At 36.2% G+C, this 11,245-nt stretch overlaps 2 long non-coding RNA genes across 2 annotated transcripts; both read left to right on the forward strand.

Annotated features, from left to right (window-relative positions):
* Positions 1-4,492: 4,492 nt before the first annotated feature.
* On the forward strand, positions 4,493-6,053 carry LOC145230557 (uncharacterized). The gene is made up of 3 exons (XR_013860683.1): positions 4,493-5,012; positions 5,087-5,785; positions 5,994-6,053. It is a non-coding gene; the product is annotated as an uncharacterized LOC145230557 (long non-coding RNA).
* Positions 6,054-6,110: 57 nt separating this feature from the next.
* Positions 6,111-7,316, forward strand: LOC145234838 (uncharacterized). Its single transcript, XR_013861389.1, has 2 exons — positions 6,111-6,312; positions 6,532-7,316. It is a non-coding gene; the product is annotated as an uncharacterized LOC145234838 (long non-coding RNA).
* Positions 7,317-11,245: the final 3,929 nt, after the last annotated feature.

An 11,245-nucleotide genomic window follows, 5' to 3' on the forward strand; every position in this document is an offset into this window, starting at 1 on the left:
GGCCGAAACATTTCAGCTGAATCAGCTGTTTTCCCATGTTTCGGTTTCGGCCCGAACTTTTTTAAAATTTCGGCCGAAATCGAACTTTTTTATTGCATGGATTTTGGGCCTTAACCTTAATTTACGCCCATACGACATAATAAATTAACTATTTGTTGTATCTATGAAATACTAGCAAAATATTTCAAAATATTAGATGTTTAGCAAAAGTGATTCTAGTTTGTCAAAACTGAGTTAATTTGCATAAACAACACAAGATTCAGTTAAAAACATCAAAAGAAACAGGGATTTTAGGTTCGGCCCTATTCGGTTAAAGTTACAAATAACTTTTAGGTGGGTTCGGTGCATCACTATTTAAAACCACAGATTACAATTCCCATCAATTGTATTACGCGAGAGCAAAGACAGTCATACATGAAGGGTAGGGCAATGTAACGCCTTTATGAGGCCAATGAAGTCTGTAACAACAGTTTTGCCATGTGAAGTTGCTGCAACATTTAGAGTCTAGATTCTAGACTATGAAAAGAGCAAGCACCTTATAGCAGAGTTTACCTAACTGGCAAGTCACCATTGAAACAAACCTAAAGTATAGATGCCAGTGTTAAACTGTTTAAGGTATTTTTAATCATATCAGTGTAAAATTTGCTTTGTTTTGATTTGTTCTTGTTAAAGTGTACAAGAAATTGTTTTGCACATTTAATACGGATTGTGGTTGGAAAACTTTGATAATAGTAACTTTCATAAAAAAGCAATTTTCTTTATAACTTTATTCCCTAATTTAATCGACTATTTCACATGTTGTTTGTCTATATTGAGATTTTTCACGATTTGGATTCACGATTGCGCAAAGAGCAATTCAATAAGACAGAGTTGTGGTGTTATCCAAACGTTAATTTAATTCCCTTCATTCATGCTTACAACCATTAATCGGAGAATGTGTAGATTGAGTGGTGTTGAATAGCTGCGAATTCAACACCTTTGTGTGAAGGCTTGGGGACCTTAAAACTTTTATTATACGTTTTGGTGTAGTCCATAGCATGAAAGCTTGGTAAAGCTTAATAGAGTATGTAGTGCTAAACTTGCTGTTCAAACAGTGAATGATTTATATTGCTTTACAAGTGAATATAATCTGTTGAATTGTTTTTTCTATCTTATTTTCTGAATTCTATGTTCACACTATACTTTCATTGCGTTTTTAATGATGAAACCTTGCCCAATCCCTAATAGCTATAACTGTGAGCATTCTTTTGAGATATACGAGGTTAAAAAGGTATTTGTGCTTTATTTGCCATCTATCGAAATTTACCTAAAGATAGGTCTGCCGTGGGGTTTGTGTTAGTTGATGTTCCAGTTATTACAGTGTTAGCAACTCTAACAAACTGACGCAAATAGAAGCAACCCAACTCCGTTTAAAAATCATTCAGGCGTTAAACGTAGGCTCGTAGGGGAAATAAACTGGTAGTTAAAGTTAATCACGTGATCGAAACAACAGTTTGCCTTATGACGAGCTGAAACTATTTTCTTTCTTAAAATGATTTGAACATCAAAAACCGTACAATTAACGATTGTGTTGGTAGGCGGGTAATGCATCAAACGGGCTGTCAGATATCTTCATTAAGTTTGCAGTTCAATGTCGCAAAACTTGTGCGCAATGGAAGTGTTAAATGTTTCACCATACTAGTACTATAATTTCAAGTTTACCTTGACATATGGAAACACAGTAAAATGTTGTGATATTTGTTATACGATGATATTTGTTATATCTGAAAACGACAATACAAAGAGCTAGTCAGTCAGACGGTTTTCCTTTCATTCATGCTTACAGCCATTAATTGAAGAATCCGTAGATTGAATGGCTTTGAATAGCAATGGATCCATTTTTAGTTAGACACACCTTTGGAAAAAGGATTTGGCGTTTTGAAACGAGGATTACAGTCGGTTGGCGTACAACATGAACAGTTGGCAGCAGAAACAGTATAGCTTAATAGAAAATGTCGTGCTAAAGGTGTAGAAACAGCAATTGATTTGTATTGCTTTACAAGTAAATGTAAGCTGTTAAGTTGTTTTCCTTTCTGACCATTTTCTGTTTCGCTTGTTCGCACTTGTATATTGAAAACGGAAGTCATAACGTTTGGTCTAAAGGTCAGCCCTTCTTGTTGCTGTTTTAGATCATTGGGTGTTTTTTTTTAAATTAGATGAAACATCCACACCTAGAAGTTATAAATTGACCAGATTTCATCGACAAGTTCTCATCTGGCAAGCAACATCTTCAAATTGGACCAAAATGGTATTTATACTTGTAACTTTTCAGTTGTGAAAAATTACAAAACGTTGTTATACTTAGCTATTGGGGCAAATATCTGGAAAATACGGGGCGTTCTAAAACATAGAAAAAATTCTGTAACCTGCTGCCCTTCGGATAGAAATTGAGTATCCTTTAGACCAGTGGTTCCCCACCTATAGGGTTCGCGGACCCCCAAGGGGTCTGTGTGATGGGTTTCGGGGGTCCGTGGAGGCAAACATTTGTAGTAGCATTACCAACAGTACAATATTAAAGTTTCCAAACCGTTTTTTACAATCCTGCATATGAGTGCAAGCTTTTTATCATACCCATGGATCAGGAAAACTTTTTACCTCCATTGTGACATCACAGTTGTGATTGTTACCTCCATTGTGACATCACAACTCACATTAACAATATATCTTATTGTGTATTGTGCACCAGAAATCGCTTTCTTGCATTGACTGCTACGGTACAGAACTTTATTGAGATTGAGGGACTGTGAAGGTTGATTAAAATTCTGCCCAAATAAGCGAAAGTGATAACCTAATAATGCAGAAAACGAAAAACATAACAAGACTAATTTACGTTGGGGGTCCGTGGACCTATAAAAATTACGTAGGGGGTCTGTGACTACAAAAAGTTTGGGAACCACTGCTTTAGATTCTCTAAAGTTTAGAGAGAGGGTTTAAACTATAGTTGTTATGCATTGCGAAAACGCCCACACCTAAAATTATAAAATATTTTTTGGGCAAAGTTTTAACATTACTGTGATCAATTCAATTCAATGGTTTATTTGTCACGAGACATTGCACAACGAGAAAAAAACGAAATTGCACAACAAAAGTATCTGCGTGACGGGTCAATGAAAGGCCAATCATTGGCCGCCAAGTCATTGACCTACTATTGTTTATTCAGTAGCGATGAACTACGAAAAAGGACGATGGGTAATTAGCGGTCACCTAGACCGAAAGAGTGACTGTTAGGGCGAAGTTGCTGAGCAATGCAGCAGCAACGATACGTAATAAAATAAAGAAACATAGCAATACAATGGAAGAACGAAATCGCAAGAATGATTTTGAGTGAATCGTTGTGGGTATGCGCAAGATTGATTTGAAAAGCTGGAGGGCAAATTAGCAAGGAAAAAAGAAGGCCAGCAGCGCGTAATAGTTGTTGATTGGACACCGTAATCAGAACAAAAACAATGCAAGGCATGTTTACCACAGCACGTGGGTGGGGGCAGCATGTAATGACTGAACAAATTTTAAAATAAAGCGTATTTGCTAACAAGAAACTGCTTTACTTTCTTTTTGAATGTGTGAAAACCAACGTGTTTAATGTTTTCAGGCAGACTGTCCCACACTTTAGAACTGGCATAGAATATAGTGTTTTGTGCTCGTTGTGACGAAACTCGATGCAAAAAGTATTGGCCTCTTGCTGCCAATCTGGTGTTGTGCTGGTGAATGTGCTGTATTGGTGTTAAATATTGGTGAAAAGTCTCAGGTAATGCCATGCTTTTAAAAGAAATACAAACTTTGCTAACTCTGTGAAATGAATGTCTTTTAATTTCACAATGTTTGTTTTTTTGTACAGAGGTGTTGGCGACGTGCGGTATGGGCTGTGAGTTATAATTTTTAAAATCCTGTTCTGAAGGGATATTAATGGCTGCAAACTAGTTGGATTAGCAAAGCCCCAAGCTATGATTCCATGCAGGAGGTATGGGTGTACCAATGAGTAATACACAGCTCGGAGGGTTCGAAATTGCATAAGATGTCGTAGCTTGGCAAGCATGCCGGCACTGCAACTAATTTTTTTGCGAAGATATTGTATGTGGGGTTTAAAATTTAATTTGTTGTCAAAAAACACGACAAGGTTTTTCACTGTTTGCACCTCTTCTATAGAGTTGTGTCCATATGTTATTTTAAATTTGGAATGAAGGATATCTTTCTTCTTGGTGAATATTATAAATTTTGTTTTTTTGTAGTTTAGTGACAACTTGTTTGCCCGCATCCATTGGTCAACCTTGCCAAATTCTTCATTTACATTTTTTGTAGTACAGAGAAGTTGCTGCCTGACATCCAGAGAAATGTGTCATCCGCAAATAATCTTGTGTTAAATCTAGATGCTGTTGGCAAGTCATTTATATATAATATAAAAAGCAAAGGACCCAAAATAGATCCTTGTGGAATGCCACAAGTCACATCTCGGCTGCCAGAATTGTGGTTTGGATAGATGTGAGTAATTTGCTTCCGATCTGTCAGGTAACTTTTAAAAAAATCCAGTATGTGTCCTCTAAAACCATAGCAACTTAACTTTTGCAGCAGTATGGTGTGGTCAACAGTGTCAAATGCTTTTGCCAAATCCAAGAAAACTCCACAGGTGATTTGACCATTGTCACAATTTAAAACAAGTTGGTCATGAATTTCTGCTATAGTCAGACTTGTGGAGTGTTTGGGTCGGAAGCCGTTCTGGAACTTGGTAATGAGTTTAAACTTGTGCAGGTAATCTGTCATTCTGCTGTGTATTAATCTTTCAAGCACTTTTGACACAATTGGTAACAGTGATATTGGCCGGTAGTTGGACATTTCCTGGGAATTCCCACCTTTGAAGCACGGAATGACTTTTGCCAGTTTTAGACAGTTGGGATAGACACCGGAATGAACACATTCATTGAATATGTCACTAAGCAGATGAGATAGATATGGGGCAGCAAGTTTAAGCAATTTTACAGGTATATCGTATGTCCTGGTGCCTTCCTTTCGTTTAGTGCCATTACAATATTATAAACCTCACTTGCATCTGTAGGTATAAGTGAAAATGAATTTGAAGTCGGACAGGGAAGAAATATTGTTGGAGGTTGTGGTGTAGAGAGAATTTTGCTTGCCATGTTGCTGCCAATTGTCGAAAAATAGGTGTTGATTGCATTAGCTATTAATGTGGGATCTGTAATGTGTTGTGAGTTATTTGTAACTTTTGTGATGTTGTTGTGTTTTGTTTGTTTGTGTGAGGTGATATTCCGTATTGTCTGCCAGGTTTTTTGGGGATTGTTTTGGTTAGCTGTAAAAAGGTTTGTGTAGTAAAGTTGTTTAGATTTTGTTATGACATTTTTAAGCATTTTTGCATAAAGTTTGTAAGTTGTTTTGATGTTTGTGTTGTCCGAGTGGATTTTTTTTTTGTACATTTTGTTCTTAGTATTAATGGAGTTCAGAATTGCTCTTGTGATCCATGGGTTATGTTTGCGACGATTTTTGGGAGGCTTAGCATATGGTGCATGTTTGTTTATTACTTCTTGCAAAAGCGACATTATGTGAACCATTGTTTCTTCAACAGATGTAGGTAATATGACGTTGGCTTGGATTTGCAGTATATCTTCACAATAGCTTTCTAGATTGAAGTTTTTATAGGTTCTGAATTTCCTTGTTGTGGTCACTACTTTGTGTGGGATGTGTTTGGCAATGACGAATATTGGAAGATGGTCAGATATATCAAATTCTACTAAACCAGGTACGAGTTGCCCTATGTCATTATTTGTATATATATGATCTATGGCAGATCTTGTTAGGGAAGGAGCTATGTGAGAGTATGTATTGATCAATGATTTTAAGTTTAGGCTTGTCAACATTTCCTTGTAGTTGTTGCATAGTGTACTGCTAGTACTTAGGTCAATATTGAAATCCCCAAGAATGTAAAAAACAGTTTTCTTTTTATTTAGAGCAAACAGACATTTTTCTAAGTTTGTCTGAAATTCGGAAATGTTATAACTTGGATGTCGATGTACCACCCCTATGATCACATGTTTTGTATCCTGAAGTTGTAGCTTAACCCAAAGGTTTTCACATTTTGGCATTGCAATGAAATATGTTTTAGTAATATTAAATGTGAATGATTCTTTAATGTACAAACCAACCCCACCAGCATGTGTTTCAGAATTATGCTGAACAAACTTGTATCCGGATATGCTAACATTTAAAGAGGTTTGATCATTGAGTTTGGTTTCGGAGATTGCAATGATGTCGGGCTTTAAATTACAGGTATCAATGAACTCCATCAAAACATCATAGTTTTTTGTCAAACTTCTTACATTAAAATGAATTATCACAATGTCATTACAAGAGACAGTTGAAAGTAAGGAATTGTAATCAGTTATATCATAATATGTTGCCATTCCAGTCATTTAAATGTAGTATTCATTTGAGACAGTGTAACAACAAGTAAAAAAGGAAAAACTAACAATAATAATTTATCACCAGGACAAAAGCTGTGGATATATATATACATTACTTGTCAACAATCCTTGAGGCTTCTACATCATCCCATGGAATGTTGTGAAGACTCATGTCCTCTATATTCCGTATAGCAATGGTTGCACTTTCATCATCCTTTTTCAAAAGAATTGTTCCATTTTTTGTCCATATGTACTGAAGATTTGCTGATTTTTTTGTGATGCAGACAGCAGTTAAACAGCTTTCTGTTCATTTTTGTTAAACTTTCATTAATGAAGATTTTTGATTTGTTGGCTTGTCTAACTTGTCTAAGTTTTCCCCTGTTGTTATATATTTCATCTCGAATTTTCCTTGTCGTGAATTTGGCAATAATTGTTGGGGGATCTTTGCGACGATCATTTTTAACTACTCCAATTCGATGTGACACACTTATGTCAGCTTTTGTGACTTTTACACCAACTTGTTTAGACACTGCAATGATAATCTCGTCAGTACTTTCTTCTTTGTTGTAATTAATTCCTTTAAATTCCAGACAGTCCCTTCTTCCGTATTGTTCCAGTGCATTTAGTTCATTTTTGCTTTCATTTAGTAGTTTTTTCATTCCTTTAATATCTTTCTTCAGTGTCGCATGTTCTGTTTTTACTTTTTTGATTTCCTCCTCATTTGTTGTTACCTTTTTTCGAATACAGTCATATTTTTCAGACAGAAATTGCTGACTTTTTTTAATGATTTGAATCTATTCCATCATTTCGTTCATTTTTTCGCTGTTTTCCTTTGTTTGGTTTAATACAGCATCAAGTTTGCTTATCCAGGTGGACTGTGCTTGCTGTCCAGTCTTTTTTGGAGTTGTTTTAGACATGACAATTATTTAATTGATCACTGGTTTAAACGCTACAAAACAGTTTGTGATCAAAGAAAGCGGGGTTCACGATCTTATAAGCTTAATTGTATTTGACCTTGCCGAAGTAAAAGTTGCACACCCTGCTCTGAGGTGCGAACTCAAAACCGAAACCGACTCGACCTCATTTTTTTAAGTTATACCTATAGTAGTTCTACAAGACTTACTAAGGTAAATTTACAATAGAAAGATGGCTAAGTGTAAAGTTAGACCCAATTCAAGCCCGTTGTGTCCAGACTTAAGCCCAAACTGGTATGACAAAACTTTAGGTTAGGTCTAAAGAGTGTGTAATGTTTCTTGTGGGTGGAGAATTTAAGAAACAAAACCGAAAGATACAGCTTGAGTTAAAGCGGTTTGAGCCATGTAGTTTGACGGTATCAACTTGTGGTGTAGCAAAACCCACCTAAAATCATTCACGTGCTTTTCAAAACTTTATAATTGTTTTTTTTTTGTTTAGGAGTGGAACAGTTACAATCAATATCGTCCACATCATTATGGGGTCAATCGTTTAGACGATTGCTATGCTGTTGGTGTTTTTGTGTTTATTCTTGAGTGTTTGGTTTGTTACCTGGCTGGTAAACCTGAAAGTGACATATGTGCGACATACTTTATTGGTATTTGCTGTGTTACTTTGTTTTTGAATATCTTGGATAAAACCCTAGCATGTGTTGGTTGTTGTTTGCGCATACCAGAATGTGTGTTGCATATATTCACACTGATTGGTGAAGCTCCGGCCACAGCTTTTGCCATGAATGGTTGCTTTCCTCGACACAAACGCAGTAACGTGCCTTATCAAGAATGGTTTTTGATTTGTGCGACTGTCTGTATCTTTGGGCTTATGGTGTGTTGTGTTGGCTTATTTGTTGTAAAAAATATCAAACAACTGCCAAAATATTAAATGTAAAGTCACCAAGATATGATGATTCAAATTTCAAATGTTTCAAAAAAGCCGACGTATTGCAAATACGCGACATTCAAACCGACATTTCGACTGATATTACAATCTGTATTCAACTGTGTGCTGAAGTTTTCCTAAAATTTAATAATTTTAGGGTCAAAAAAATGAGAATATGGAAAGTTTTCTGAAAGAAAAACACCTACAAAAGTTTATAACAGATGTCAAAGATCGACTGACAACGACTTAAGGCAGCTTCCAGAGTGATTTTTACGCCGTGCTGTAGCCTACAAACTTATTTAGATTTCAAGTCCAGAAACAAAACATATACGTTTATGGGTTTCTGTCCAGAAAATTAGGATTAGACAAACTTTAGGGCAAGGTGTTAATTTTTGTAGTCAAGATAGCCCAAATGGTAAGGTCTTGAAAACGTTTATTAGAGGTTTGCACCAACTGAAATGTATACTGTAATAAAGCAGAGCGAATCGTGCATACTGGCTGGGTTATTTGCTATCAAATTGTAACAAAGTACTTGTTTTAACTATGTTACAAATAGCTTTCGTTCATAAACTTAAGAACTATTTAGACCAGTGGTTCTTAACCTTTTTTCCTTGCTGCACCCCTTTCAAATCACCAACCAATTTTCGCACCCCCTTTCAAATCACCAACCAACTTTCGCTCCCCCTTCTGTAATTGCTTAAATAGAATAGACCTAACCAACCTTAATGATTCAGCATCCCCGCACCCCCTAGTAACAGTTCTCGCACCCCTTGGGGGTGCGTGCACCTCTGGTTAAGAACCCCTGATTTAGGGTGATATGAATATTTGTCGTGCCAGGAATTGCAGAACCTTAATGAAATGTGGGATAACATGCAGGCTGTAGACTTAAGTCAAATAGTTAATTTGATTTATTGCTGCCAAATTTAGTTTAGATGGGTTTGTAAACACGCTGGAGCACTTGTACCAAATTGCTTTAAAACAGTTTTAAAAATGTACGGCAAGATAAGTGTACAAAACAATAAAACTCGCAGTAAATAGTTTCTCAAAAGAAACACCAGCTTTTCAGGTATGTTTTTTGCAGTATTATTATCAAACAAAAAAGACAATAGGCAGTGTGTAACAATAATTAAACTATATTATATTTTAGTTTGTGGAGGAAAAGTATGTCAGTTGTTTTCCAGTGTATTGCCAGCTCTATGTCAAAAAAAGGTTTACAAGCATTTTTTAAGTCAACGTATGTATAAACAATGTCTTATACCCAGCAACTTGGAACGCGACTGCGGTTTGCAAATTGAGATGGTGAAGGTTATAATTTCAATATTTTTGCATGTGAGAGCCAGCGCATCAGTAAGCTATATCAAACAAGCAGTTTAAAATTAGTGCAGAACGATTCATCCAGAAGTAGAAAGCAATTTAAAAACTGAATTGTTACAACGTGTGTTACTCAAGAGGCAAAAAAAGTTGCAACGAAGAGTTATTCAGTAGAAACTTTCTCGGTACAATCAACTACAAAACAAAATGGTAACTACAATAGATGAACTTTTGTAGTCTCAAAATCAAAACTTTCGGTAAAACAGCAGCTTTTTGACTACCGAATTTTTTTGTGTTGTTTGTTCGCTGTACCTTCAATACATCTTTGCGACTGAATACTATTTTAGACTTCGGATAATGCTCTAATTGAACTAAAATGACCCCATTACTAATATATCTTAATAAGTTTTCATTTCGACAACACAACCTTTTCATTTTTGTTGCCAATTTTAACAAAAAATAATAAAAAGTTGAAAATAAACACTTCTTAATTTGGATTGGTCATGATAACAATTACACATAACTTGCAGGTCCAAAACTTTGTAGATGATTTTAAGTACACATATATTTTAAAATTGCATCAAAACGAAAGCATTTTTTCTTGCACATAAAAAAACATTAGCAGTGGGCCTTATTACCTTCCGGGCCTATATACCTTCAGGTACCTTACATCATATTTATAATTGCCAAAACTTTACATGACAAATTCCAAACGTAATTTATTAACGAACAAGTGGTTTATTAAAATCGTTTTTACATGTTTATTACGCTATTTACAATATGTTTAAAAATTGAGCAACATAACATCCGAATTTGTGAGTTCACCAAAAAAGATTTTTTACAGTCGGCCTTAACACATTATTACGCTATATTTAGATTAAAGTATACATTAAAATGATTAAAGTGAAATAAAATGCTGTCGTGAATTGTTGTATCACCGCCAGACCAGCGGATGTCGCTAGAGTCACACTAAATTCACTTGCTCAACCAAAAATCTATTTGAAGGGCAGGAACTTGGCCAAATGGTCTAGCGCGTCTGACCCACTTACAGACATATAAAACCTGATCGGGATTCGTCCCCAGAAGCATCCTGGGTTCGAACCCCGCAAAGAAAAAAATTTACTGCCCAGCAGTTTTTGGAATGGTCCAAGGCAGAGTTGCAAGCGGGCCTGAAATCTGAGCCCGAACCCGGCCCAAACCCGAAACGTTGTGAGAAGCGTGTTTGGGCCCGAAATTTTGATTGACAGGCCTACACAATGAACAATCGTTGACAATGGGGTAAACAATACGTTTTAGAGTAGGGTGGGCATTAGGTCAAAGCCAGAGAATTGTTACTAAAACTGGCAGAAACGGAACGTAAAGTCAGGTCCGTTTTGAGCCCGTTTTTTGACAAACACCTAAGCCCGAACCCGAAACCGAACCCGGCCCGAAAAGCCCGGCCCGAAAAGCCCGGCCCGAAAAGCCCGGCCCGAATTGCAACTCTGGTCCAAGGCGCTTAATACGGAAACAGACACGAAAACAGTGATTAGAATTCGTGCTTTTGAATGTTTTCGGTTCCCGTCAATCATAATTTGTATAAAAGGTTTAAGGAATAAAAAAACAATTGCGATATATACTGATTCGAAACCTCCAGAAAA

Source organism: Phallusia mammillata, chromosome 1, assembly GCF_965637545.1.
Source record: "Phallusia mammillata chromosome 1, kaPhaMamm4.hap1.1, whole genome shotgun sequence".
NCBI lineage: Eukaryota > Metazoa > Chordata > Ascidiacea > Phlebobranchia > Ascidiidae > Phallusia > Phallusia mammillata.